This window comes from Ammospiza nelsoni, chromosome W (genome assembly GCF_027579445.1).
Source record: "Ammospiza nelsoni isolate bAmmNel1 chromosome W, bAmmNel1.pri, whole genome shotgun sequence".
NCBI lineage: Eukaryota > Metazoa > Chordata > Aves > Passeriformes > Passerellidae > Ammospiza > Ammospiza nelsoni.
In genome coordinates this window covers 11,100,915-11,117,173 of record NC_080668.1, presented here as the reverse complement: position 1 = coordinate 11,117,173, position 16,259 = coordinate 11,100,915, and positions in this window count along the sequence as shown.

The following is a 16,259-nucleotide window of genomic DNA, read 5'->3' as shown; positions in this document are numbered from 1 at the left end:
TTAGCAGACTTTGGGATGTTGGAATGTGGAGTCATGATGTCTTGATGCTAGAAGAAAACAAAAGTGTAAATGCAGTTTCTGCATGAAGAGCAGAGAAGTGTCTTAACACGTGGTTAAGAGGTTATTCAATGCCGAATTGGGGCTCGAAAAAGGTTTAGCAGAACAGGCCCTCCTTACAGGGAAAAGGGATATGTTAACTAAGAAAAAGAAAAAAATGTCAGGAGCACCTGGGGGCACCAAGTTTTGGGTTCTCAAGTTTGGGAGGTAGTTGACTGCTCCCGTATGAGCGGTGGTGTCTCAGGGGCTGCAGCAAGGATCAATTCATAGAGGTGACCCAGCAGCAGTGCTGGGAGCAGATGACACTTGTTTGCTGGCCAGGAGCAGGCTGACTCAGTGGCAGAACTGCCAGGGTGGTTCCCAGACTATTGGGGTCCGGAGTCCAGGATAGCAGCGTCAGCCCTGGCAAGTGGCTCACGAGAGAGAGAGAGAGAGAGAGAGAGAGAGAGAGAAAGAGAGAGAGAGGGAGGGGGCGAAAGGGACTCAAGGCATGTCCCCAGGGCCCCCATGCCCATGGCTGTCTGCCTGCAAGTTCTCCCCCACTCCCGCTAGGGCAGGATCTGCCCTAGCCGGGGCCCTGCCGTAAAGCGGCAACAACAGAGGAAGGGCGAGGAACAACATTGAAAGAAATGCAGTGACAAAATGAAAGAGGAGGCTTTTGTTCTGCAGAATGGGTCTGTAAGGCTAAAACAGTTAAATGTTGCCCCAAAAGTAAAAAGCAATAGATGTGGTTCATCTCATGTTAAAATTGGCCTGGCCTTTCTTGTTTAACTAATTGTAGCTCACAGAAAGAAAAATTTGCCTCTGCATCTGTTAGCACACCTGGATACAAGAAGAAGAGGCAGCTCTAGAGAAAGCTTTTGGTTAAATCCAGAAAGTTTTGAAGAAAGCTAATAGTAAAAGTTAATGCGGTATTTTCTTTGTTTTATCACTATGGTAGCAAGAAGTCTTTTCCAGGTACTACTGAAACAGCAATCCAAACCACGGAAAGAGTGAATTCATGCCAGCAAAATCCAAGGACTTGTGAAAGAACCTGAGGAATGGACTATCTCATCTAAACCAGGTGATACCAAATTGACTTTCAAACAGGGACTGGGTGGTAATGGTTTGGGAAAATCCCAATGATCCAAGAAATGTACAAAGAATGATACCTAATTAAGAAATAAGGCAAAGGTTACATCACTGGTTTCAAGCACTGCCTGAATAAAACATCTCCTTGGCAAGGAATACTTCAGACAGAAGAATCAAGACTGTTTTGGTCAAAGAGTTCTTATATTCTGACATTAGCCTGTGAATTGTACAGGGAAGAAGAGGAATTACCATTTCTATCAGTACTATAAAGTAAACTTTATTTGATTCATCCTAATAATGGACATGCTATCTGGTTTATAAGTAAATGCTTGAATTGTGGGAATAATTAGTATTGTAGTTCACAAAATTTATGCTCTTCTTGCAAGAAGTGTTAAAGTAATAACTTTGTTTTGTGGATGGGAATTATTAGTGCCTGTTGAATGAGAGATACCTGAAGAACGGTAGGAAACCACAGTTAATGGGTGTTAAAAAAAACCCAAAACCTATTAACCTAGAAATTAGCTAAGAGAAAGTGACAAGGAAGTAGAGGGCAAGACCAGATTGGCCTCTATATTTGCCACCAAGAAGATCAAATAAACCTGCTGTGAGTTGCAAGATCACAGGCATGGGAAGTGGGAGTATAAGCCATACTGGACCTCTGTTATTTCTGTTCCTGTCACTCATTTATTGTCTTTTCCCTTTCAGGATACCAGCAAGATCGTGTCACAAATGCTACAGAAAGCATCACATGGAAAGAAACCAAAGTTCCTCTTTTATTTCACACACCCATGTCAACAGCCACTGTTATAACCCCTCCAAATTAAGAACCTGTAGGCAAAACAGAAAATTATTAGATTGCAAGACACTTAGGAAAAAGTGGTAAAAGATGGGGAATTGAATGTCCAAAAGGAGAGAGATGGATTTGTTTTACATTTAATCTTAAAGATATAGTTCAAGATTCAGTAAAAAAAACAACTAGTAAACAAAAAGGTAAAACCAGAACAGTAATCTAACTCTGTATTGACCCCAAATTGTATGCTGAATCATAGTATAAGACTCCAAGCGGTTATAGAAATGATAACAAATAAAGCTGCTCAGTCATTAGAATTGATATTAAGTCAGCAAAGCCAAACAAAAACTGTACTGTATCAGAATAGGTTACCTTTGGACTATTTATTGGCTAAAGAAGGAGGTGTTTGTGAAAAGTTTAATATATCAGATTGTAGAAAATTTATGACCACGGAGAAGTCATTCTAAAAAAAGCAAAAAGTATCAGAGAAAAAAAAAATATAATAACCCAGGTACCAGTCCAAAAATTAAAAAGTAATGTTAAAACCTAGCTGGTGGGGTAATTTATTAGAGATGAGATGATAGAAGAAATTAAGATTTTTCCTTTTATGTGTTACAACTGTTTTGATATTTCATCCCTGTGTAATCCTCCTGTTTTATTTTGCCAGCATAGCCCAGAAGATGCAAGTAAACAAGAAATATTGCTCAAGCCAAATGATTTACAAAGAATAAGAGGGGGATTGTCAAAAATGCAAATTTTATGATTGGCTTTTCGCAAACATTAAAATTAATATTATATGTGTTATGTTAGAAAGTTATGCTGCAATAATTTCCTTAAGTAGTGTGTTAAATATAGTTTTAGGTTATAACATAATGTTAAAATATAAACTATGCTATGTAAGATACTTTTTATAAAGAAAGGACTCACACTGAGTTAGCAGCCACAGAACACCTAAATCTTTCAGAGAAAAAGAATTTATGGCTCCCTTATCAGAAGAAACGGATAGAACAAGAGGACACAGTCTCAAGTTGCGTCAAGCTAGATGTAAGTTAGAAGTAAGAAGGAAATACTTCACAGAAAGAGTGGTCAGAAACTGGAATCATTTACCCAGTGAGGTGGTAGAGGCATCATCCCTTGAAGAATTTAAAAAAAGACTGGATGTGGCACTTGCTGCCATGATCTAGCTGAACAGTTAGAACATCGGCTGGACTAGATGATCTTATAGGTCTCTTCCAGTCTTGAAAATTCTGTGATTCTGTGATTCTGTGTGAAACGAACTTCTTCCTGCCTTGCTCAGCCCTGAAGACACCGTCAAGATTAAGCGGAAGAAGTTGTCACTGACCAGACAGACTCCTTTGTTTGAATGGAATTTATGCATCATGTGTGAGATGTATGAATATGCAACGGGCTATTGCTTTTAAGGGTTAATCTTCTGTTAATGTGTGTCCTTTTTTGGGCTTATTTTGCCCAGAAAAAGGTACCCGGACTGTCCGTAATTATTTGGTTTTATTGTCTCGTATTGTCCTAAATCCTAATTGTCCAAATTTTATTTACTCTAATTATATTACTATTTTAATAACCATTTTATTGCTATTAAACTTTTAAAATTTTAAAAACAAGTGATTGGCGTTTTTCACATTTTCTGTGCCTTGCAGGCATCCCCTCCCCCTTTTTTTTTGTTAATAAACCATTCTCTTTTTTTCACTTTCACATGCTAATATCAATTTCTCTCATTGGTAGGAGAAAAATGAGTTTTTGAAGCCTTTTAGAAAAAATGTTCATTCCAAAATATTTTCTCCTGAAATTTGTCTCCAAAACCCAAACAACCTCCTGCACTCACGATAGCACATAATGCTTTATCTGAACTCTTTCAGCAAATAAAAATCCAAGAAAGAGTACAGATTTATCAATACACTGATGATGTGTGGTAAGATGTGAGGAGGAAACTGCAGTAAGAACAACAGTACGAGCCATATGGAATAGATAAAATGAAGAGGGGATAGAAGTGCCTTCAGCTCAGTGCCAAGGTTCCTCTAAGGAAGTGACACACGGAGAGAGACTGTAAAACTAAAAGACAAAATGAGTTTTTAAGTAGTTATGTTTTTATTCAGCTGGACGCATGGGAATATCTCCACAAAGACGTGTACCCCCTGTACACTCAGGTTTTCTTTTATCCCCTAGAATGTTACATATGCATGAAGTTTCACAATAGATCATTTCTTGGCTCCCCTCCTCTTCATATGCTAATCATCATGTCAGTTCTTTTGTGCCTGCGCAGTTGTCTCTGGTGGTCATCTCCGGGGTCTCGGGGGTCCTAGGGGATGAAGTAAAGTTGTCTTCCTCAGGGTTGACTTTTTGACCCTGCTGCCTCGGCATGCTTACTGATCTTTTGGCCACTGTCCAAGCCAGGAGTCCAGATTCATCTGGTTTCAGGGGCCCAAGGACACTCATTATCTCAGTATCCTTGCATACTGTATCCTGTTCTCGATAAACATCCTTCCCCTTATCAAGCATCCTTGCATTCTTTCTTGCTGTGTTGCACATAGTCCTTTCCTTTCTCATGGACCAAGGATGCAGCAAATATTAAGCAATGTCCATCATTTATGTGCCTATTCTTAATCAATACCTTCTATTTTCTGTGATTAATATAAATATCCTCTAGTTTCTGACCACATGTTTCAGAGGTAAAATTCCTGGGAACATGGTGGGTAGCAGGCCAAGCACAATTTCCAGATGAAACCATTACCTAGTGGATGCAGGGAAGGCTGTAGATGTTGTTTACTTGGATTTCAGCAAGGCCTTTGACACTGTCTCCCACAGCATTCTCCTAGACAAACTGGCAGGCCGTGGCTTGGACAGGAGCACTCTTTGCTGGGTTCAGAACTGGCTGCATGGCTGGGCCCAGAGAGTGGTGGTGAATGGTGAATGGTGCTGCATCCAGCTGGCGACCAGTCACCAGTGGTGTCCCTCAGGGGTCTGTGCTGGGGCCAGTTCTGTTTAATATTTTTATTGATGACATGGATGAGGGTTTAGAGTCCTTTATTAGCAAATTTGCAGATGACACTAAGCTGGGAACATGTGTTGATCTGTTAGAGGGACAGAGGGCTTTGCAGAGGGACTTGGAACGGTTGGATGGATGGGCAGATTCTAATGGGATGAAGTTCAATAAGTCCAAGTGCCGAGTCCTGCACTTTGGCCACAATAACCCCCTGCAACGATATAAGCTGGGGACGGTGTGGCTGGAAAGTGTTCAGGTGGAAAGGGACCTGGGGGTGCTGGTTGACAGTCAGCTGAACATGAGCCAGCAGTGTGCCTTGGTGGCCAAGAAGGCCAATGGCACCCTGGCCAGTATCAGGAATGGTGTGGCCAGCAGGAACAGGGAGGTCATCCTTCCCCTGTACTCAGCACTGGTGAGTCCACACCTTGAGTATTGCGTCCAGTTCTGGGCCCCTCACTTTAGGAGGGACGTTGAGATGCTTGAGCGTGTCCAAAGGAGAGCAACGAGGCTGGTGAGGGGCTTGGAGCACAAGCCATATGGGGAATGACTGAGGGAGCTGAGGTTGTTCAGCCTGGAGAAAAGGAGACTCAGGGGTGACCTTATCACTCTCTTCAACTTCCTGAAGGGTGGCTGTGGTGAGCTGGGGGCCGGTCTCTTTCTCCAGGCAACAACAGACAGAACAAGAGGCTACAGTCTCAAGCTGCGCCAAAGGACATACAGGCTAGAATTAAGGAGGAAGTATTTTACAGAAAGAGTGGTCAAATACTGGAATCATCTACCCAGGGAGGTGGTAGAGTCACCATCCCTCGAAGAGTTTAAACAAAGACTGGATGTGGCACTTGGTGCCATGATCTAGTTGAGGTGTTAGAACATGGGTTGGACTCGATGATCTTAAAGGTCTCTTCCAACCTAGAATTTCTGTGATTCTGTGATTCTGTGATTACAAAATTAGATGCTATATCTACCCCCACTCTAAAAAGGAACTTGTCAGAGACTGAAATAGTTCATTCCTCAAACACTGGTATGAAGTTTTGCTCATTATAACAAAAGCTGTATGAAGAAGGTACAACCAAAGAAGCCTCCCTGAAGATACCTGATTGGGATTTTGGACTGTAAATTAAACCACTATGATTAGATAAATGGAAAATCCATTCTTTTATCATCTCAGGCCTAGGAAAAACAAACAAGGCTGAAGGAGAGGAATGTATCCACAAGAAAGCCAAACGCAGCAGAGATTGTTCCCTGGCTGAGTTTGGGGTGGGAGAGACCACAGCCCACAGAAGACAAGTTTACACAGACTCCCCTCCAGTGGAAATGAGGCAGGGGGGAGGAGGTTTCAGGTGTAACCTCTGGTTAGAGGCAGTGAACACCCATCCTCCCTTACACAAACTGAACATGCTATGTGTCCTGGGGTGACTGTATGGTCCTGTATCCCCTATCATCTGCTCTATGCCCAGACATGAGTTCTGTACCTTTAAGTTCAAAGGGGTGAAGCAGTGAAATTCTTTCAATGTTTCAATGGTTATGTTCAAAAACACAGATAACTTGCTCTTTTTTTTTTTTTTTTTTTTTTTTTTAGCTCTTGGCTCTTTTCTCCGGAGAGAGAGAAAGAGTTTTTCTTTGCTTTTTAGGTTTTTTTTTAGTTAGCTGAGGGAAGAAGTTTTGCCTGGGACTGTGGCTTCTTCTTCTTCTTCTGGAGCTGTTCAGATTTTCTCTTATCCAAAACACCAGAACATTGCCAGGCCCTCCCCCACACTGTGGCCTGGAGGCCAGCTCCAGATTTCAGAGGAAGCCAAGCCACACCTACATAAAGGACTGAACTGACCAGCTCTTCTCCGCAGTGAGAGGTTTTATTATTTAACATTATTCTTTTTTTTTTTCATCCCTATGAGCACCCTGCTTGTTAAATAAAGTCTTTTTCCATTTTCCTCCAAGGAAAATTCCTTTTGAACATGTTGGGGAGGGGTTGCTGAAACCTGCCTCCTATTAGAGGACATGTTAATTTCATGACGTTTCCTCCCAATTTGTCTCAAACCAAGACACTGTGGAACCCCCAACTCCATAGGCCACATCCACCGAACATTCACGTGAGAGGCAGCTGAGGGGGTGTCACAATCTATCAAAGACCCCCTGAAGTGCCTTTCCCCCATTAGTCATTCCTGAAGCCTTGCACCACAAGACTGCATGTGACCTGGAGTCTGTTGTAAGAGACAATGGCAAACTCTCCCCGCCTCCCCTCCCAGAGATGTGCCTGGGTTTTCCTACCTAGTCTGAGCATATATTAACCCATTGGATTCTATGCTTTTCAGGGAACCTTCACCACCAAGAAGACCAGCTGGAGAAGATAAACAGGACATTGTTGGGATGCACAGAGTGGTGATATTTTCCTTATTCAGTCCCTGTCACTCTCTTTCTGTCCCTCCCACCTATTTTCTATTTCTTTCTTTCTCGCACTCTCATATTCACTATCAAATAAAACCCATACTATTATCACTGGCATACCATTTCATTTGCACCTTAATTTGGGCAGCGGCATTTCTAAGAACTTTAATAACTGGATCATGGCAGAACTTCAAAAGATCGTGGGTACTTTGGCATACTGGAGAAGTCATGTTCCCGGATTTTCTATAACAGCAAGACCCTTGTACACACTAATGAGAAAAAAAAAAAACCAAAATTTGGAATGGCTTGACAGTCACAAATGGGCTTTGCAAATGCTGATAGAAGAACTGAAAACATATTAATCACTTGGGCCAGTTCACCCCAGTGATCTTACAATAGCTGAATGGGGTTTTGTTGAACATGGAACTTACTGTAATATGCTTCAGAAAGGGCCACATGGACAAAAACAACCATTAAAATTCAGTTCCACAGCATTAAAACATACTGAAAAGAGATACACTGATTGGGAAAAGGGATTATATCTGGCCCCAGCTCTTAAACAAGTAGAAAAACTCCAACAGCAGCAGCCTGTAAAAATCCAAGGACCTTTCAATCTCCTAGCCAGCATTATGAAAGGCAGTGCTCTGCCAGAGGGAATTGCACAAAGACCAAGAGTGCAGAAATGGTATGCATATATCTCAGGGGTCACAGATCTGATGAATGTTACTGAAGGACCAACAAAACCTACAAAGCTACAGATAACACTGAATCCAGACATGTTAGCTCTACAACAGCCATTTAAACCTAATCCTATACCGGATGGTCCTTTATTCACTTCGGACTCTGAAGTTAGAGATGTCTGGTTATCTTGGTTTGAAAAGACAGGTGTCTGCTAAGGAAGGCAGAAGCCTCCCCTGAAATGGAAAAGGTAAATCCCCTCCCTCTGAATTATTATAATTTTGAAATTAAAAGGCTCTCAGGCAAAGATATGGGAATAGGAATAGCAGTTCTTTACTAGGAAAACTAAAAATACAAATGTAATAGTACAAACATAAAACCCCCCAAACAACTGACAGAGTCAGAATATGACCTGACACCCTGTGGGTCAGGATGTTGGTAGCAGTCTGACTGAATGGTGGCTGCACTCCTCCTGGAGTGATAGATGTGGTTCTGATGGAGCAATGATCCTGTAGAAGGGTGTAGTTTTCCTATGAAGGTCTGGTAGTGGTGTAGATGGGCCTGGTCTTCCTCTGAGAATCCAGTGGAAAAGACAGCTCCTTCTCTGGGAATCCAGTGGGAAAAGGCTGCTCTGGTATTCCAAAATCTCAGATTATATCCAGGAAGGAATGCTTAGCTCCTCCCCCTGGGTGGAGCATCTCTCAATGGAATGATGTAATTTTATCAGTCATGCAGTGACACTCAATGGCCCATTAACAGGAGGTATCTCCCTGGAGGGAGGATTGTTTTGTGGAAGACATAAAGAAAACTGCTCAATTAACAAAAGATAACTGCCCTACCTCTTACAGATGGCAAATAGAATACACACGTTATCTTTCAATCCAGGACACTGGTTCACTGATGCCTCAGCTAAACACATTGATGGCAAATGGAAGTACAGAGCAGTTGGTGTCAACATTGAAGCAGAAGTGGAAGTAGCAGTGATGCCTTAAGTTTTAGCTTTCATATTTTCCAGATTCTGTACTGTATTAGTATCACACAGAATCACTAATTTGGAAGAGACATTCAAGAATATTGAATCCAAGCCAGTCCTAACACTTCAACTTAACCATGGCACCAAATGCCACATCTAGTCTTTCTTTAAACACATCCAGGGATGCTGACTCCACCACCTCTCTGGGCAGATCATTCCAGAACTTTATCACCCGTTCTGTAAAAAACTTTTTCCTAATATCCAACCTATATTTCCTTTGACCCAGCTTGGGACTGTGTCCTCTTGCTCTGTCTGTTGCTGCCTGGAAAAAGTGATCAACCCTCACCTGACTACAACCATCTTTCAGGTAATTGTAGAGAGTGATAAGGTCACCTCTGAGTCTCCTTTTCTCCAGGTTCAACAACCCCTCCTCCCTCAGTCGTTCTTCATAGGGCATGTGTTCCAAGCCCCTCATCAGCCTTGTTGTCCTCCTCTGGATGCACTCAAGTGTCTCAACATCCTTCCTAAACTGAGGGGCCCAGAACTAGACACAGTACTCAAGGTGCAGCCTCATCAGTGCCAAGTCCAGGAGAAGAATGACCTCCCTGGTCCTGCTGGCCACCCTATTCCTGATACAGGCCAGGATTCCAATGGCCTTCTTGGCCACCAGGGCACACTGCTGGCTCATGTTCAACCATCTGTTGACCAGTATCCCCATGTTGGATGGCCGATCGGGGATCTGATGGCTCGACCTGGATGCTGCATCCTTCCCAGAGAGAGGTCCTGCAAAAGACAACTTTCTAGGGATCTCAGGCAGTCCTTCAGGCACCGGGTAACCTCAGCAAGGGGCAGACAGCTCAGCTCTTAGCAGTGATTTCAGCTCTGCCTTGCAAGGTATGCCCAGATTGACACAGGGACAAAGCGACAAGAGAGCTGTATAGCTATTCCACAGAGGCAGCCTTTATTCCAGCACCCTGCAAAGGACGCCAGGGACGATAGCTCCCTGCTGAACAGGGCAGAAACTGGGTTTTTTATGGGGAAAAGCAGGGGTGGAACAAAGGGGGAAAAAACAATCCATCACAACGAATCTACATGGGACTCCAAAGCATGCTGGGAACTCACCATGACCAAGGAGGGTTTCTCAATCCAGGAGGTTTTGGGAATGTCTTATCCTAGCCCATTCAAGGGACACCTCTCCAACGGAGAGGGTTGGCATGCCTATCTGTCTCCACACCCCCAGATCCCTTTCTGCCTGGGCACTGTCCAGCCACACCATTCCCAGCCTATAGTGCTGCAGGGGGTGATTATAGCCAAAATGTAGAACTCGTCACTTGGACTTATTAAACGTCATCTTATTGGATTTTGCCCATCCATCCAACATGTGAGAAACAATGCTCACTTTAAAATTTTTTAAAGTTTTATTACACCTTAACAAAAATATAACAAAAGGACTAAATAAGGAAAAAGTTACAGCTCTGGGAACTGCCTTCGTAGCTGTGCCTACCACATGGCCAGTTCGTCTTCAGGATGTATGCTCAGTCTTTTATACTCTTGGGGGTTGCATCAGCCAACCCTGGCCCCTCCCAAAGTCTGTCAGTCAGATCTTCTTTGTCGTTTATTGGTGGAGACTACTTTCTTGTAACTTGATTGGAGGGTCAGGTGTTGCCATGCCACGCCCCCCTTAGCAACAAGTTTTTCCATTCCCAAGTGCCCCATGTAAGGGGCACATGTGCATGCCTTCTTTTTACCTATCCTAGACAACCCAGGCTGTCTGATGGCAACAATACAGAGGGGGGTGAAAAAGGGAACTATGGGGAGAACAGAGGACATTTAAACTACAATAATATAACTATACATCACTAAAGTGTCTCTTAATATTGTCCTAGGTTACAATATAAAGATGTATTCACCCGCCAAATGAACGAGTCCGTCCTGACCTGGCTGCTCCCATCTGGGATGTTGCAGCCAATGACACCATTCTGGATGGAAGTGGGGCCAGACAACTGGGATCGCTGTCCCAGGATGTGGTCATTGACCAGGGGATGGGGAGAACCCAAGAAACTCTCAGCCTCTGGCGGCAACTGCTGACAAGTGTGAGGGACAGATACCTTTGTAAAGAAAACCTCCAGGTGCACCAAGGAAAATGGAGCACAGTGGAACAAGGTATCAGATGCCAGAGGGAATTGGCTGTGCTGGAGATAATTTTCTCAGAAAACCAGAGATTTCCTAAAAGTCCAGATTGTCTCCAGTGCACATTGCAAATGTGGTTGAGATTTGCACTGCTTGGATGAGGCATGTACTCTAGTTACCTGGCAACACTACAATGGAGGGAAGGCAAGGACAGGGTGGGCGTCTTGGTCAATAAACTAAGAATTTATGAGGACCCTGTCACTGCCCCATTTTGTACCCATGTCTTGTCTGTGGAAACAAGGCTAGCTGAGCAAGTCCGGAGCTTGATTGAAGAGGGCAATCAGAAACTAAAAAAGGAACTTAAGGAAGAAGTCTACCACATCTCACCAGAACCAACAAGAGTCTCTGCCATTGGGAGCTGGTGTCCCCCAGCCAAGGAGAGAGGATACATTCCACAAGGTAACCTCTGTTTTTTTTCTTCGGGAGCATGGAGAAGACATGAGGAAGTGGGATGGAAAACCCACCTCCTCCTTAGCAGCCAGGGTACATGAACTGAAAAAAAGAACACCTAACACAAGGAGCTCATCTAGAGTCAATGCTGCTCCAGTCTCTCGCACATAGAATTCCAGACAATCTAGGAATGATGATATGACTGATCCTCTTGAAGGAACCTCAGGAACCTATTTACAGGAAGAGAGCAACGTGTGCCATGACCAGGAATAGAGGGGGCTTGCCTCTAGCCCGGCAGAGGACAATTTGATCTATTGGACTGTGTGGATCCAATGGCCTGGAACATCTGACCCACAAAAATATACGGCTTTGGTTGACACTGGTACCCAATGTACCCTGATGCCATCAAGGTGATAGTATAGGGATAAAATGTTTTTAAAATCATAGAAAATTCGGGGAGTTAGAAAGAACGTTAGGCTTAGTAGGCGCTGGGAAATGTTAGGCCTTGTATTTGCTAGATCATGTGAAACTGCACCTGTGTAACCAGTATATGATAAATGATATAATTGTTAGATGTGATGATTGCTTAGTAATTAGATATAATTATTGTTCAATCATAAGATATAATTATTTTTTAATTGTAAGAAGAATCATGAGAAACCATGTTCAAGGGTTTGAGGGGAATCACGAGAAATCCATGCTTGGATGAAATCAATGTATGCAATAGAACAATGTAAGTTTAATAACTAATATGTAAGTTATATAATGATAGAATGTAAAAACATGTTCAGCTCAAAACCATGTTGGAGTCAGATCTGGGTTTTTACCCCTGACACCCAGAGCTCTTCAATAAAAGCACATGCATATAATCATTCTGTGATTATGTGTTCTTGAACGCTAACAAAGGTACATAGGAGCATAATCCATTTCTATTTCTGGGGTAACAGGAGGATCCCAGCAGCTGACTGTATTGGAGACTGAAGGGAGTTTAACTGGGAATGGGTGGCAGAAACACCCCATCGTGACTGGTCCAGAGGCCCTATGCATCCTTGGCATAGACTATCTCAGAAATGGATATTTCAAAGACCCAAAAGGACATTTTTCGGCTTTCAGTATAGCTGCTGTAGAGACAGAAGACATCAGAAGACTGAATCCTTTGCCTGGTCTCTCAGACAACCCCTCTGCTGTGGGACAGCTGAGAGTTGAAGAACAACAGGTACCAATCCCCACAGCAAGGGTACATCATCGGCAATATCATACCAAAAGAGACTCTGTGATTCCCATCCATGAGATGATTTGTAAACTGGAGAGACAAGGGGTACTCAGAAAGACTCGTTCACCTTTCAACAGCCCTATATGGCCAGTGCGTAATTCCAGTGGAGAATGGAGACTGACAGTGGATTACCGTGGCCTGAATGAGGTCACACCACCACTGAGCACTGCTGTGCCAGACGTTGGAACTTCAGAACAAGCTGGAGTCCAAGGCAGCAGAGTGGTACGTGACCAACAATATTGCCAACATCTTCTTTTCCATTCCTTTGGCAGCAGAATTTAGGCCTCAGTTTGCCTTCACCTGGAGGGGAGTGCAGTACATCTGTAACTGACTGCCCCAGGGGTGAAATCACAGTCCTACCATCTGCCATGGACTGATCCAGATCACACTGGAAAAGGGCAAGGTTCCTGAACATCTACAGTATATCGATGACATCATTGTATGGGGGAGCACAGTAGGGGAAGTCTTTGAAAAAGGAGAGAAGATTATCCAAATTTTGCTGAAAGCTGGTTTTGCCATTAAGCAAATTAAGGTTAAAGGACCTGCTCAAGAAATTCAGTTCCTAGGAGTCAAGTGGCAAGATAGACGTATTCAGATCCCAACAGAGGTAATCAACAAGATCACAGCAATGTCTCCAATAAGAAGGAGACATAAGCTTTCCTAGGTGCCATAGGCTTTTGGAGAATGCACATTCCCGAGTACAGCCAAATTGTGAGCCCTCTTTACCTGGTCACCCACAAGAAGAATGATTTCCACTGGAGCCCTGAACAGCAACAAGCCTACACTCAGATCAAGAAGGAAATCGCTCATGCGGTAGCCCTTGGCCCAGTCAGGACAGGACCAGAGGTGAAGAATGTGCTCTACTCTGCAGCCAGGAACCATAGTCTGTCCTAGAGCCTTTTGCAGATGGTATCTGGGGAGACTCAGGGTCAACCACTGGGATTCTGGAGCCGGAGCTACAAAGGCTCTGAAGCAAACTACACTTCCACAGAGAAGGAAATCTTGGCCGCCTATGAAGGAGTTCAAGCTGCCTCAGAAGTAATTTGCACCAAAACGCAGCTGCCTCTGGCACCCCAGCTACCAGTGCTGGGGTGGATGTTTAAAGGAAAGATTCCTTCCACGTATCACCACCAACACCACATGGGGCAAATGGATTTCCCTCATCCCCAGTGCGCCTGTATTGGAAATCCAAATCGCCCGGGGATTCTAGAAATTATAACAAACTGGCCTGAAGGGGAAACTTTTGGATTATCTTCTGAAGAAGAAGAGGAGCAAGTGGCACGTGTCGAGGAAGCCCCACCATAAAATGAGCTACTGGAGACTGAAAGACCATATGCCCTCTTCACTGATGGTTCCTTGCAGCGACGTGTATATTAGCCTTCTAGAGCAGAGAAGGTCAGAGTCCGGCTAGCTGAGGTTAAGGCTGATACCTCGCTGCATGGTCTGCCAGCACCCCTCGGCATCGTGAGGCCTCGGGCTGTGCTGGTTGTGGACTGGATCGCTGCTAAACGATGAGAAGGAAGGAGCTGGACACTTGCCAGGGGGGCTAAACTTGGTTTATTGGAAAGCCCACAATGTAACAGCAAATGACCAAGAACAAAGGGTGCTTACGGGTTTTAAAGGGAAGGAGTGGACCCGGGAGGGGTTTACAGAAGACCAATGGGGGGACAAGAGGGGATGAACTTAATACAAATGACATAGTGGAGAGTCCAATAGGTACCGGGTATGGGAGGTGTCCCGGGACCACAGCAAACCACAACCCCCAAAGAGGAGAAGCTTCTGGAATACTAGGTGGAGTGGGGGGGTGATTGACTTGGCCCAGGGAGGAGAAAAAGCATACATATAAGGGAAAAAGGGGAGGAGGAATTATATAACCTAACAGATTGACAATAGAACTGGCAGGGCTGTGGCGGGAAAACTGAGGAGGGCAGAACCATTTTACACAAAATGGGGGGGAGCAGATACATAAAATGGGGAAGGAATTAAATGAATTTAACGAACACACTACAACATCTCCCCGTTTTTTACCAAATAAAAATAAAAGAATGGAAAAGTCCATGTAAAACTGAAAAGTCCAAGTGAAATAACTTAAAAGGCTGTGACTCGCGGCTGGTCATGACAAGTGCCTTTGTCTTCTGAACATAGTCCATCGGCCCATGAGTAGCTGGATGTTGGAGCGGTAGCCCCCTCCTCCTCTGCGGCTTGCCTCCAAAGAGAGGTTGAAGGAGAGGGGTCGCTCCTTTCCATGGGCTCGTTGCAAGGGACAGTGGCACCCGGCGCTGTCAGTTTTCTCTGGACTAGCTCGCGAATCAGGGGGGTGAAAATCAAAAGTGAGTTGGGGAAATGTACTAAAAGGATAAAAGGGAACAGTTAGACACAAAATACTTAAACAGATGGTTCTGCCCCAAATAATAAATCAAGTTCGGAAAAAGGAAAGGAAATGGGGGAGGAAGGTCGGGATTCATAAACCAGAGGTAGTTCAGTGAGGAGAGGGGTAGGTGGAGGAGTCTCAGCATTGGGGAGGAACTGAATATCTGAGGAAACTGATGATGTTTGGGAGGGTTTTCTCCGCCGCCACCAGCACGCCACCTGAACCTGTGACACAGCCTCCTTCTGCGTCCTCTGCTTCGGGACGAAGGGCCTGACCCATTTGGATGGTATCCAGCGGGGGCCTGAGGGCATGGACACGCAAGCATATCCCCTTCCCCAGGTCACCAGGTCAAAGGGCCCCTCCGTCCGCCAGGTCTCCGGATCCTTGATGAGGACCGGCGGCCTGGCTTTAGGCTGCAGCTGCTGGTGACTGCTGAAGTGTCGGACCACTGGAGGGTTAGGGTTGTTGAAAGAGCAATTAAGGAAGTTGAGAGTGTAAAGTGCTCTCGACAACCGGATGTGGGGGGGGTCTCCACCTTCACAGCAGCTTGCTGCCGAGCTAAGATCTTCTTCAGGCTCTGGTGGGCCCTTTCCACCATGGCTTGGCCTGTCGGGGAATAGGGGATGCCTGTCTTATGCACTATTCCCCATTGCTGCAGGAAGCTCCGCAGTTCCTTGGACGTGTACGCTGGGCCGTTGTCAGTTTTGATGGTCATAGGGATGCCCAAGACAGCGAATGCCAGAAGCAGGTGCTTCTGGACATCCGCAGCCTTCTCACCTGTGTGGGCAGAGGCATAGATAGCACCAGAGAAGGTATCCACTGAGATATGGACGTAACACAATCGACCAAAAGAAGGGATGTGTGTTACATCCATTTGCCACACCTCGCAGCTCACCAAGCCCCTGGGATTAGCCCCTGAGGCAATGGTGGGCATCTGGTCACGCTGGCATTGGGGACATGTGGCTACAATCGCCTTGGCCTGGTCCTGGGTCAGATGGAATTGCCGGACCAGGCCAGGCGCGTTCTGGTGGAAGAGCTGGTGGCTGATCTTAGCCTGGCTGAACACATCTGGGAGCGGGCCCACTG